Source organism: Helianthus annuus, chromosome 16 (genome assembly GCF_002127325.2).
Source record: "Helianthus annuus cultivar XRQ/B chromosome 16, HanXRQr2.0-SUNRISE, whole genome shotgun sequence".
Lineage (NCBI taxonomy): Eukaryota > Viridiplantae > Streptophyta > Magnoliopsida > Asterales > Asteraceae > Helianthus > Helianthus annuus.
Genome location: NC_035448.2, coordinates 73,760,613 through 73,774,484, shown reverse-complemented (window position 1 = coordinate 73,774,484; position 13,872 = coordinate 73,760,613). Strand labels below are relative to the sequence as shown.

The 13,872-nt window shown below is 39.1% G+C and overlaps 1 long non-coding RNA gene across 2 annotated transcripts; it reads right to left on the bottom strand.

Annotated features, from left to right (window-relative positions):
* Positions 1-4,938: 4,938 nt before the first annotated feature.
* Positions 4,939-13,004, bottom strand: LOC110918291. Of its 2 annotated transcripts, XR_002581209.1 has the most exons (4): positions 12,884-13,004; positions 12,306-12,372; positions 5,730-5,796; positions 4,939-5,124 (listed from the first exon to the last, which is right to left on the bottom strand). It is a non-coding gene; the product is annotated as an uncharacterized LOC110918291 (long non-coding RNA). The 2 variants fall into 2 exon arrangements; XR_002581210.1 differs by lacking the exons at positions 12,306-12,372; positions 12,884-13,004 and adding an exon at positions 6,308-6,428.
* Between the last annotated feature and the right edge of the window lie 868 nt (positions 13,005-13,872).

The window sequence follows — 13,872 nt, the reverse complement described above, 5'->3', positions numbered from 1 at the left end:
TGATTATGTCTGGCCAGGTTCCTTTGTCTAGTAGCAACAAGCGGTCGGATATCTGATGCGGTAACACTTGCTTCCTCACCATCTACCTATCTTGAGGGCCCAACTGCCATAGCTCTGGTGTTCACCATTCTTTGATCTAGTATAAGGAATGGTTAGACTTATACAATCTTAGATGTACATACTAATACATGCTGCTTCTACCATATAAACATAGGGCAAATATGTTAAGTCACACACTCTCAACCCATACTCAAACCACCTATGTTCGTAAGTCATTGAGCAAAGTTCTACGGTTTAAGTCTAGGCACCTAAGCGTTGTACCTAGTTCGCTTAAACTATTGCTCTGATACCAACTATAACACCCCGTATTTTCTTAAATAAAATATTAAGTTCCCAAAAAATTTCTTTCGCAGCGGAAACTCCCAGTCATATATTTAACCCATAAAACCATTTAGAAAAAAATGATTTAATTGTCAAAAAAAAAAAAAAATTGGGTGTTACTCGTCGTTCATAGCAATAGAATCATAAACGAACCTTTAGATATAATTAAGAACATAAACGTCCTGTGAAAATTTCTCTACCCGTTCCTCACCAGCTTCATGTCTAACAATCTTAACTAACCTGAAAATGATACACATCGATTTTTGAAAACAAGTGTCAGCTTTTTAAAGCCGAGTAAGATAAAGGTTAAATCATAAACAAGTAAAATATCATTAGTTCATTAAATCATTCGTTTCATGTGATTGCAAGTTATGATCCAAACACCACAACATGATCAAGCAAACAACCCTAAGACCGTGCCTATCGTCATCTTATCTAATCTTTATCTTTTCATCTTATCGTGTTCATATCATAAACATTTATCTTTATTGTATCACGTGGTTTTATTCATTATCTTTCAACATTCATCTTTCATCGTTGTAAACCACGTGGAGGATAGTCCTTAGGTCTCCAGAACTACACATGGTAAACCATGCGTATCGGGTAGACCGGTCGGGGGAAAGTCCACTACAACCGACTAAGTGAAGGAGCACAAAAGCAGTTCACTGTTGTCGTTAGCCATCGTCCGTAGGCAATAGCGAGCAAGTACTTCACGCATGTGGCTCTTGGGCGTGTCTTTAAAATCTTAGTTGCCACGTACCGCTCCTCGTGTATGCACACCAAATCTTGGGATGGATCCACCGGAGAGTATTACCTCTCAATCATGTTCGTTTTTTTTAGTTCATTATCTTCTTTTCTAAGTCTTTCTTTAATCTTTATTCTTTTAAGATCCTTAACGTGCATGTGTCTTAGGGATTCAAAGTCTAGTGTCGTCTACATCGTTTCGTATTATGTAAAGGCGATTTTCATCACTGGCAAGTATAATAATCACACAAGCAACTAACTAAAGTCATCATGCGAACAATAGTACGAATAAATACTACACCCGTAACCTGACCCACCATATTAGATCATATGCATATAATACCCATATGAATCAAAATTAACTTGCAATAATAAGTAAAATAGTTTTGATGTGTACCCGTGATTTCAGAAAACAATATCTTACCTGAACAAGGCTCACTAGTCAAACAACTTTACGATCGCTTCTCACGACAACGCCTACATTTATATGAATAACGCGTACTAAGATCATGTGTTAAAAGAAATGATTCGCTATCTAAATTGAGTCCCTATTCGACCGGTTGAGTTTCTCAATTGTGTTAATTGTCCTAACTTATCTGATTAGTTAAATCTATAAACTATAACAGGACAAAAAGATAAAAAATGTTCGCCGCCTAATTCAAAGTATACCCTATCATGTTTACTATAAAAAAATAATAATTAATGTTTACTATAAAAAAATAATAATTAAACTGAACACCCATACTGATGTAGTGCATTGGAAAATTGGAAAATGATATAATACTCAAAATCGTTTTATTATAAGGTTATCCTTGTTTTGAAAATAAAATCATCCACTTTAGCAAATCCCACTAATATGAAATTTAGTGGTTGACTATTTAAAACCATTAGTAAATATAAAGAGTAAAAATACAGAAACATGGATTTATCTCAACCCACATCTTTATTTATATATTTTACTTATTACACAAAATAGAAAATTGGAGGTTTATAATCATCTTCTTTCTTAGACGAAGATGCAGTCACCTACATCTACCTTTCACAAATCAATTTACAAAAGCTACATGTTTAGTTTAAATGGAAAATCTTTTAAATTAAATTAACAAAGCTACAGAAATCCAATCACTATATTACTAATAATTTTTTTTTCTTATTGCAAAATATAGGAGCCATACCAGTTTTCAAAATAATATAAATATATCCTACTGATATGTATAGGAGCCATACCAGTTTTCAAAATCATATACAAATATCCTACTGATATGAAGTTACATATATTTCAAACAATTAGATGAATATACTTGTTTTCTAAACAAGAGGTAGATCCCCCCCCCTCCACCAACTTGATTGAAGCTTTACCCCATGAAAACACTAACAATTCCATTCATTACATCGTGTGCGTATGTATATAGCCACACATATATGTCATAAAAATTTATTCAAGTTCAATCAAATCAGCCATATATACATATTCATGATCCTTATTAAAATAAGCATGTTCATGGTGAACAAAACCTACAATGGTTAAAGGTTTAAAACTCTACAGTTGACCTTTCCTAAGCAGAAATCATAACATCTCTATGATTATCAATGAAGATTACCTTCAACACGCGACTACGACTCGATGCTTTCACTGCCGAGTTCACCGAGCTGGGACTCCGAGTTTGCCGTTTTCTATCGCTTGTTTATGTGTCTCTAACAAGTGAATTAAGATGAGTTGTTTTATTTTTGTAGGTGAAGGAAGGCTAGCTGTCATGGGGATTCTATGCGAAAAATCCGGCCGACGTTTCTCTCGCATCTCTATCTCTTTCCTTTTGTTTTCATATATTTATATTTATGTTTATTTAGTTACCATATACATGCAAATGGATATCAACCATTATTTGTGTTAGTCCTATCATATCTAAAACCTTAATATAAACCACAGTTTACGTAACATTATATTTGTCAAATTCATAAAAATATAAACCCAAAATATAAATAAAAGGTTTGGTAATAGAAACTTAAATAATAATAATAATAATAATAATAATAATAATAATAATAGTAATAATAAATAAAACGGGTTTCACAAGGAGAGTATTCCAAAGACGACCTTTAGAACTCGATATGGACATTACGAGTTTTGGGTAATGCCGTTTGTGTTGACAAACGCGCCACCAGTGTTTATGGATTTGATGAACAGAGTCTGCAAGCCATATCTCGATAAATTTGTGATTGTGTTTATCGACGATATTTTGATTTATTCAAGGATGAAGAAAGAGCATGAGCAACATCGAAGAGCTATCTTAGAGCTGCTCAAGAAAGAGAAATTATACGCAAAGTTCTCGAAGTGCGAGTTCTGGTTGCGCGAGGTTCAGTTCCTTGGTCACGTGGTTAACGAAGATGGAATTCATGTGGATCCCACAAAGATTGAGGCGATCAAGAATTGGGAGACTCCGAAGACACCAACCGAGATCCGCCAGTTCCTAGGTTTGGCAGGGTATTATCGCAGATTCATTGAGGATTTTTCAAAAATCGCTCAACCTTTGACCTCCCTTACCCAGAAAGACAAGAAGTACGAATGGGGAGATAAACAAGAAGAAGCTTTGCAGTTGCTGAAGAACAAGCTTTGCGATGCACCCATCCTATCCCTACCCGAAGGCACCGACGACTTCGTGGTATATTGTGACGCCACGTGTCAGGGATTGGGATGTGTGCTGATGTAGTGACAGAAGGTTATAGCTTATGCTTTGCGCCAGTTGAAGGTTCACGAGAAAAATTACACCATGCATGATTTGGAATTAGGTGCAGTGGTGTTTGCATTAAAGATCTGGCGACATTATTTGTATGGCACCCGATGCACGATCTTTACTGATCATAAGAGCCTACAGCATATACTCAATCAAAAGTTGCTTAATATGAGACAGCGCCGATGGGTGGAGCTGTTAAACGATTATGATTGTGAAATCAAGTATCACCCAGGGAAGGCGAATGTCGTAGCAGACGCCTTAAGTCGAAAGGAGAGAATCAAGCCCATAAGGGTTAGGACTTTGGAAATGATTATTCAAACGGAGCTCTCATTGCGCATTCGTGCTGCGCAGAGAGAAGCTCTTAAGAAGGAGAACCTTGTGAATGAATATCTCCGTGGGATGGAGAAACAGTTAGTACCCAATAAGGAAGGAACGTTGTGTTTCATGGGAAAAATTTGGGTTCCCCTCTTTGGTGGGCTTAGAGAGGTAATTTTTGATGAAGCTCACAAGTCAAGGTACTCGATCCATCCAGGATCGGATAAGATGTATCAAGATTTAAAGGATTTTTACTGGTGGCCGAGATTGAAAGGTGATGTTGCAACGTATGTTGGCAAATGTTTGACTTGTGCCAAGGTAAAAGCCGAATATCAGAAGCCTTCAGGTCTTCTGCAACAACCTGAAATACCCATGTGGAAATGGGAGCAGATTTCAATGGATTTTATAACGAAGTTACCAAAGATGCCCAGAGGTCTTGATACGATTTGGATAATCGTAGACCATCTGACAAAATCCGCACACTTCCTGTGGATCAGGGAAAAAGATAACACAGGTAAGCTAGCCGAGCTGTACCTCAGAGAGATAGTTGCACGGCATGGAGTGCCTCTCTCGATTATATCTGATAGAGACGGAAGATTCGTGTCAAGGATTTGGCAATCCTTCCAAGAAGCCTTTGGTTCTCAATTGAATCTGAGTACTGCATTTCACCCACAGACAGATGGCCTGTAACACCCTTAAATTTTTCACTTGATTTTAGTAATAAAATACGCCAATTATATCAAAATATTATTTTAGTGATATAACATCCGTTAAGAACATCAACCTTAGTCGACTAACGTTTAAGTTAAAACATACCAAAAGTGGTTTAACAAGTAATTACAATTCATACATAATACTACTAAAGAGTTTAAACATTGCGGAAGCTTTCAAAATGTAGCGTTCGGTTCTTCGTTATTCGCTTGACCGCCATCCGTAAGATCCATTACGTCACCTATGGTCAAAACCATTAAAACATTAGTTTTGACATCAACAAATAATATATAAACACGAGAACTAACTTCTGATTACAAAGAATAAATTACAGATTTGCAGGTTCCACCGTAATTTACGGTGTCACCGTAAATTACGGTAGGTCCTGTAAATTTTTAGTCTGCCGTAAGACAGGGGCAAACCACCGTAAACAATTGACCTCTACCGTAAATTACGGTTCCACCGTAATTTACGGTAGTCCCTGGGCATCCATATTTTTGTTTAAATTGTTCTTTATGCTCAACCCCAATTTCCGGGTTTCGCTTTTCTAGCACATATACATTCTAAATTCTTGTATTTTATGTATGTTATCAATCAACCAATATCAAAGATCAACCCACTATATTCCGAGACATTAACCATGCCTTAATTTGATTATTCGACCCGTTTGGCTCGTCTAAGGAATCCTCCATTTTTAACGACTACCAACGAGTTCTAACCAACTTTGACCTATTATTCAATGTAGCGTCCTCTTCGCTTTAATTCAAACAACTATTATTCTAAAATTTCTATTACGCATTATATGATTACTAAAATCTACTTAATGTAACGGATCAAGTTACATACCTTCAAAGTAGCCCTTTTTGACGTGGTTCGCCACCCGCTTGCCCGCTTGACGCTCCTGCGCCCGTTCCTATTGAGTTCAATTATCATATGTTTAGAACTCTCTTTTCAAATCATAATTCGCATAATACACTAAACATTGGGATTATGCGTTTAAACTTGGAATTTCAGTTCCAAGCCTTCATAGAGGCATTTCAACAAACACCTCTTGAGCAGATTTTTACATAATTATATATCACATCTTTAGTTTATCAATTAGCCATGATTTCACATAAATTCACCATTTTACATGATTGTAAGCTCCTAATTGCTGAATTCATCTCAAAATTACCAAATTACACTAGATTAACAATCTATTTCCTAGTGTTCATTCCAATTCACATAACCCATTAATCACCTACAATGGTGATCATAGTTTCCATCAAATTCTTCATGATTTCAGCCTCTATTTGTCTAGGGTTTGTCTCTAAACACTATAGTTATGCCTAAATCATCATAAGACGAACATGCAACTAAAATCTCAGATTTTTCCCCAATTCATGAGAATTCCAAGCTAAGAGTTTTCATTAAATTTCACATACCTTATAATCCTCTTGCGATGAGGATCACGATTCTAAGCTTGGATTTTCGTTTGGACCAGATTTACTCCTTCAATTGAGAGTTTAAGCAAGATTTAGGGTTTGAGGAGTGGGGATCGCCCCTTCTCTTGTTCCTGGTCGACCAACACCTCCAAATGGGGTGTTTGGTTTTTGTTTTACTAATTTAGTAACCAAAGTTTTAAACTTTGGCAACTCAAGTCCCTCTAATTTGAACAACATTTAATTTAGTGGCTTTTAATTTCTATTATAGATTATTCCTAAACTATTAACCAACTAGGTTAAAATTTCTAGTTGGTGAATTCTCATTTATTTATACTTTATATAATTCTAATATAAAGTTTTATATTTTCGGGGTGTTACAAGTCCACCCCCCTTAAAAGGGTTTCGTCCCCGAAACCGAAGTACGTACCAAATAATGTTGGGTGGAGACGTCGCATCTCCTCTTCGGGCTCCCACGTGGTGTCCGAACCTTTCCTGTGCTCCCATTTGACCCTGACTTGGTTAATCACCTTGTTCCTCAAACTTTTCTCTTTGCGATCTAAAATCGCAATTGGTTTTACTGCATAGTTGAGGCTGTTATCCACCTCGATATCATCATAGTGGATGTGAGCAGTTTCGTCGGCCAAACATTTTCGGAGGTGCGACACGTGGAACGTGTTATGAATCCCACTCAACTCCTCGGGTAATTCGAGACGGTAAGCTACTTTACCAACCCGTTCAGTGATTCTGAATGGCCCAATAAATCTCGGGCTTAGTTTCCCCCTTTTTCGGAATCTAATTATGCCTTTCCATGGGGAAACTTTCAGCATAACCATGTCTCCAACCTGAAATTCAATTGGCCTATTTCTTTTATCCGCATACGCCTTTTGCCTGTCTTGAGCCGCTTTCAAGTGTGCCCGAACTATGTCAATTTTCTTATTTGTAGTTCGGATTATATCAGTAGGTGCTATCCCTCGTGGACCCACTTCTCCCCAACATACCGGGGTTCGACATTTTCGGCCATATAACAGTTCATACGGGTCCATTTTAATGCTCGTGTGATAGCTATTGTTGTATGCAAATTCGACCAAGGGTAGGTGGACATCCCAACTACCTCCGAAGTCAATAATGTACGCCCGCAGCATATCTCCCAACGTTTGTATTGTTCTTTCACTCTGCCCATCCGTTTGTGGATGATAAGCAGTGTTAATGAACAATTTAGTCCCCATTTGTTCTTGGAATTCCTGCCAAAATTTCGAAGTAAACCGGGTATCCCTATCAGACACGATGGATACCGGCACCCCATGACGTGCTATTATTTCATTCGTGTAAACCTCTGACATCTTTTCTGACGTATAAGTCTCACGGATCGGAATGAAGTGAGCACTCTTCGTCAATCTATCTACCACTACCCATATGGCATCGAAACCACGGCTCGTTTTAGGCAACTTGGTTAATAGGTCCATTGTGATATGTTCCCATTTCCAAACCGGAATTTCTAACGGTTGGAGTTTGCCGTATGGTTTCTGATGTTCCGCCTTGACTTGTAAACATGTCAAGCATTTTTCTACATGTCTCACTACATCCCTCTTCATTCCGGGCCACCAATAGTTTTGCTTCAAATCATTGTACATCTTGGTCGCCCCCGGATGAATTGAATAACGGGACTTATGAGCTTCGTTAAGTAGAAGCGCCTTCACTCCACAGGTATGTGGGACCCATATCCTTCCGGATCGAGTCTTCAACCCGTCATTCCCATCCGACAAATCCTTCAACTGACCTATAATTCTTTCTTTCTTCCAATTCTCTTCTTTTATTGCTTCTAATTGCGCCTCTCGAATACGTTCAAGTATACCCGAGGTCACCACGAGTTGCATCGATCTAACTCGTATTGGGACATAGTCCGCTTTTCTGCTCAGCGCATCCGCCACCACATTAGCCTTTCCGGGGTGATAATGTATTTCACAATCGTAGTCTTTCACCGTTTCCAGCCATCGCCTTTGTCGCATATTTAACTCTTTCTGATCGAAAAAGTATTTTAAACTCTTGTGATCGGTGTATATGGTGCACTTTACCCCGTATAGGTAGTGCCTCCATATTTTTAAGGCAAATACCACCGCAGCCAATTCAAGGTCGTGTGTAGGATATTTCTTCTCATGTATTTTCAATTGTCTCGAGGCATAAGCTATAACTTTGCCCCGTTGCATCAAAACGCATCCGAGCCCCGACAATGAAGCATCCGAATAAACTACCATATCTTCGACCCTGTCCGGCAATGTCAGTACCGGAGCTTGTCTTAACTTCTCTTTTAGCGTCTGAAACGCTCTTTCTTGATCGACACCCCAAATAAACTTCTCTTTCTTTTGGGTTAGCTTTGTTAGCGGTAACGCAATCTTGGAGAAATCTTGAATGAATCTCCTATAGTATCCCGCAAGCCCCAAAAAGCTTCTAATTTCCGAAGGGTTCTTCGGAGGATTCCATTTTGACACAGCCTCAATCTTGGACGGATCCACCAATACTCCGTCGGCACTTATGACGTGACCAAGAAATTGTACCTCTCGTAACCAAAAGGCACACTTAGAGAACTTCGCATACAGCCTTTCTCGTCTAAGTGTCTCTAACACTTCTCGTAAGTGGTTTGCGTGTTCAGCTTCACTTTTTGAATACACCAAGATATCATCGATAAACACGATGACCGACTTGTCCAACATTGGCTTGCAAACCCGGTTCATGAGGTCCATGAAAGCCGCGGGTGCATTTGTTAGCCCAAATGACATTACGAGGAATTCATAATGTCCGTATCTGGTGCGGAAAGCCGTTTTCGGTACGTCTTCTTCTTTGACCCTTAGTTGGTGATACCCAGATCTAAGGTCAATCTTTGAAAACCAGTTCGCACCTTGCAATTGGTCGAACAAATCATCTATCCTCGGAAGCGGGTATCGATTCTTTACCGTAAGTTTGTTTAACTCCCGGTAATCGATACACATACGCATGCTTCCGTCTTTCTTTCTGACGAACAACACCGGTGCACCCCAAGGAGACACACTCGGCCTAATGAACCCCTTATCAAGCAAGTCTTGGATTTGGGACATCAACTCTTGTAACTCCGACGGTGCGAGTCGGTATGGAGCTTTGGCCACGGGTTTTGCGCCCGGAATCAATTCGATTCCGAACTCTACTTCCCGTTCAGGCGGTATTCCCGGTAAATCCTCCGGAAATACATCTTGAAAGTCTCTTACTACCGGTACATCTTCAATCTTCCGTGATTCTTTCTCAGGCTCGTTTGCGTATATCATGAACGCCTTGCATCCTCGCTTCATAAGCTTGTGAGCTTTCATCATTGAGCACACTATGGGGTTACCTCCTTTTTCGCCATAAATGGTAACGTGTTTCCCGCTCGGAGATGTTAATTTTATCTCCTTGCGGAAACACACGACTTTTGCATGGTGCTGGGCTAGCCAATCCATCCCGACGACTACTTGAAATTCCCCCATTGACATCGGGATTAAGTCTATCAAGTATTCCTCATCGTCGATGCTTAATTTGCAGCCTCGACAGACATCACAAACTATAAAACTTTTATTGTCCCCTACTTCAACCTCTAAGGGCACAGGCAATTTCGTCAATACAAATGAAGGATGTCGAATAAACCCATTCGAAATGAAGGATTTATTCGCACCCGTATCAAACAATACACGTGCTGGAATTGAGTTAATCGTGAATATACCTGAAACCACATCGGGTTCTGTTTTCGCTTCAGCCGCGGTAAGTTGGAAGGACCTAGCCTTTGCTTTGGGGGCTTCTGCTGGAGACTCCTTCACGTCTTTCTTTCCGACTAAGTCCGGGCATTCGGACTTTTTATGGCGGGGTTGATAGCAATTGTAGCAAACTGATACTTTTCCCGGGCATAGCGAGGCCGTGTGCCCCGTCTTATTACATATGGGGCATGGCTTGTCTTTGAATCGACATTCCCCCTTGTGTCCTTTCCCGCAGACTTTACAATTTGGCGACCCACCCTTAGCATCCACCTTCTTTCCCGATTCTCCCGTTCAGGCCTTCTTTGTAGGGCTTGGATTTACATCGTGTGCCCTTCGCTCACCTCTTTCCACTTGTTTCTTTAACTCGATTTCACGTTCCCGGGCGGTGTTGATAATCTCCGTGAGGGTCTCGTATTTTGACGGAGTCATAAATTCCCGGTATTCAGCACTCAGCATGTTGTAATAGTAATATATCTTTTGTTCTTCAGTGGTGACTAACTCGTCACAAAATCTGAGCTTATCCAGGAAGATACCCGTGATCTTATCGATTGTCTCACCCTTTTGTCTCAGCTGGATGAATTCTTCTTTGATTCTGTTAATAACTGCTTTGGGACTGTGGTGTTTAAGGAATGGCACCTTAAACTCGTCCCAAGTCATCACCCTCGCCGCTTCGGCTCCCATTTCCTTCTTCTTGTTATCCCACCAATCCTTGGCTTGGTTTCTCAATTGACCCGTTCCGTAAGCGACAAAGTCACCTACGTCACAATGGGTTCGTTCAAACACTCCTTCAACATCGCTTATCCATCTTTGGCAAATTATCGGGTCGACCTCCCCGTTATAGATTGGCGGTTTACACGCCATGAATTCTTTGTATGAGCACCCTTTACGTTCTCCAGTTTTGTCTTTCATAAGGTTGACCGTATCCTCCAACCTTTTAACTCGTTCTTCTACGAGTGACAACATCGTACCTTGAATCTTGTCTATAAACCCAGATAGACTGCCTTCAATTGCCTTTCCTACTTCCTCGGCAATTATCTCTTTCATTTGTTCGGTGCTTGTCGGCACCGGTTCATTATTGCTTCCTTTCGACATCTTGAAACTGAAATGTTTACATCAGGTGTTAAACATTTCATTTATGACATTGCTTTGTTTGTTTCGGTTTAGCCAAGTTCCTAACTTGCTTTAACCGTTCACATTTTATGCACTTTCCGGGTTTGAGTGTGTTAACACACCCTTCCCATGCATATCAATTTGTTCCTCATTCCTTACATAAGACCTAATCTACTAACATAATAAGTTAATTCTTACCGGACGATCGATCAAGCTTGAACCGAACACTTTGTTGACAACCTTAAGCTCTGATTACCAACTTGTAACACCCTTAAATTTTTCACTTGATTTTAATAATAAAATACGCCAATTATATCAAAATATTATTTTAGTGATATAACATCCGTTAAGAACATCAACCTTAGTCGACTAACGTTTAAGTTAAAACATACCAAAAGTGGTTTAACAAGTAATTACAATTCATACATAATACTACTAAAGAGTTTAAACATTGCGGAAGCTTTCAAAATGTAGCGTTCGGTTCTTCGTTATTCGCTTGACCGCCATCCGTAAGATCCGTTACGTCACCTATGGTCAAAACCATTAAAACATTAGTTTTGACATCAACAAATAATATATAAACACGAGAACTAACTTCTGATTACAAAGAATAAATTACAGATTTGCAGGTTCCACCGTAATTTACGGTGTCACCGTAAATTACGGTAGGTCCTGTAAATTTTTAGTCTGCCGTAAGACAGGGGCAAACCACCGTAAACAATTGACCTCTACCGTAAATTACGGTACCACCGTAATTTACGGTAGTCCCTGGGCATCCATATTTTTGTTTAAATTGTTCTTTATGCTCAACCCCAATTTCCGGGTTTCGCTTTTCTAGCACATATACATTCTAAATTCTTGTATTTTATGTATGTTATCAATCAACCAATATCAAAGATCAACCCACTATATTCCGAGACATTAACCATGCCTTAATTTGATTATTCGACCCGTTTGGCTCGTCTAAGGAATCCTCCATTTTTAACGACTACCAACGAGTTCTAACCAACTTTGACCTATTATTCAATGTAGCGTCCTCTTCGCTTTAATTCAAACAACTATTATTCTAAAATTTCTATTACGCATTATATGATTACTAAAATCTACTTAATGTAACGGATCAAGTTACATACCTTCAAAGTAGCCCTTTTTGACGTGGTTCGCCACCCGCTTGCCCGCTTGACGCTCCTGCGCCCGTTCCTATTGAGTTCAATTATCATATGTTTAGAACTCTCTTTTCAAATCATAATTCGCATAATACACTAAACATTGGGATTATGCGTTTAAACTTGGAATTTCAGTTCCAAGCCTTCATAGAGGCATTTCAACAAACACCTCTTGAGCAGATTTTTACATAATTATATATCACATCTTTAGTTTATCAATTAGCCATGATTTCACATAAATTCACCATTTTACATGATTGTAAGCTCCTAATTGCTGAATTCATCTCAAAATTACCAAATTACACTAGATTAACAATCTATTTCCTAGTGTTCATTCCAATTCACATAACCCATTAATCACCTACAATGGTGATCATAGTTTCCATCAAATTCTTCATGATTTCAGCCTCTATTTGTCTAGGGTTTGTCTCTAAACACTATAGTTATGCCTAAATCATCATAAGACGAACATGCAACTAAAATCTCAGATTTTTCCCCAATTCATGAGAATTCCAAGCTAAGAGTTTTCATTAAATTTCACATACCTTATAATCCTCTTGCGATGAGGATCACGATTCTAAGCTTGGATTTTCGTTTGGACCAGATTTACTCCTTCAATTGAGAGTTTAAGCAAGATTTAGGGTTTGAGGAGTGGGGATCGCCCCTTCTCTTGTTCCTGGTCGACCAACACCTCCAAATGGGGTGTTTGGTTTTTGTTTTACTAATTTAGTAACCAAAGTTTTAAACTTTGGCAACTCAAGTCCCTCTAATTTGAACAACATTTAATTTAGTGGCTTTTAATTTCTATTATAGATTATTCCTAAACTATTAACCAACTAGGTTAAAATTTCTAGTTGGTGAATTCTCATTTATTTATACTTTATATAATTCTAATATAAAGTTTCATATTTTCGGGGTGTTACATGGCCAGAGCAAGAGAACGATTCAAATGCTAGAAGATATGTTACGAGCCTGCGTAATGGACTTAGGTGGCAGTTGGGACACTCATCTACCTTTGGTTGAGTTCTCCTATAACAACAGTTACCATGCAAGCATTCAAGCTGCACCGTTTGAAGCCCTCTACAGACGCAAGTGTCGATCACCGTTATGCTGGGCAGACGCGGGTGATAGACAACTTGTTGGTCCCGAATTGGTTCAAGAGACGATAGATAAGATTATTCAGATCCGAGAGCGCATCAAGGCGGCTCGTGATCGACAAAAGAGCTATGCGGACCAAAGAAGGAAACCTTTGGAATTTGAAGTTGGAGATATGGTTTTACTAAAGGTCTCACCTTGGAAAGGTGTAGCACGCTTTTGGAAGCGTGGAAAGTTGAACCCGCGATATATTGGACCGTTCAAAATCCTGGAAAGGATTGGTCTTGTAGCCTACAAGTTAGATCTACCCGTAGAACTGAATGGCGTTCATGATACATTTCATGTATCTAATCTGAAAATGAGTCCAACTCAAGAAACAGTTGTCATTCCTGCCGATGAAGTCCACATTGACGACACACTCCACTTTACCAAAGAACCT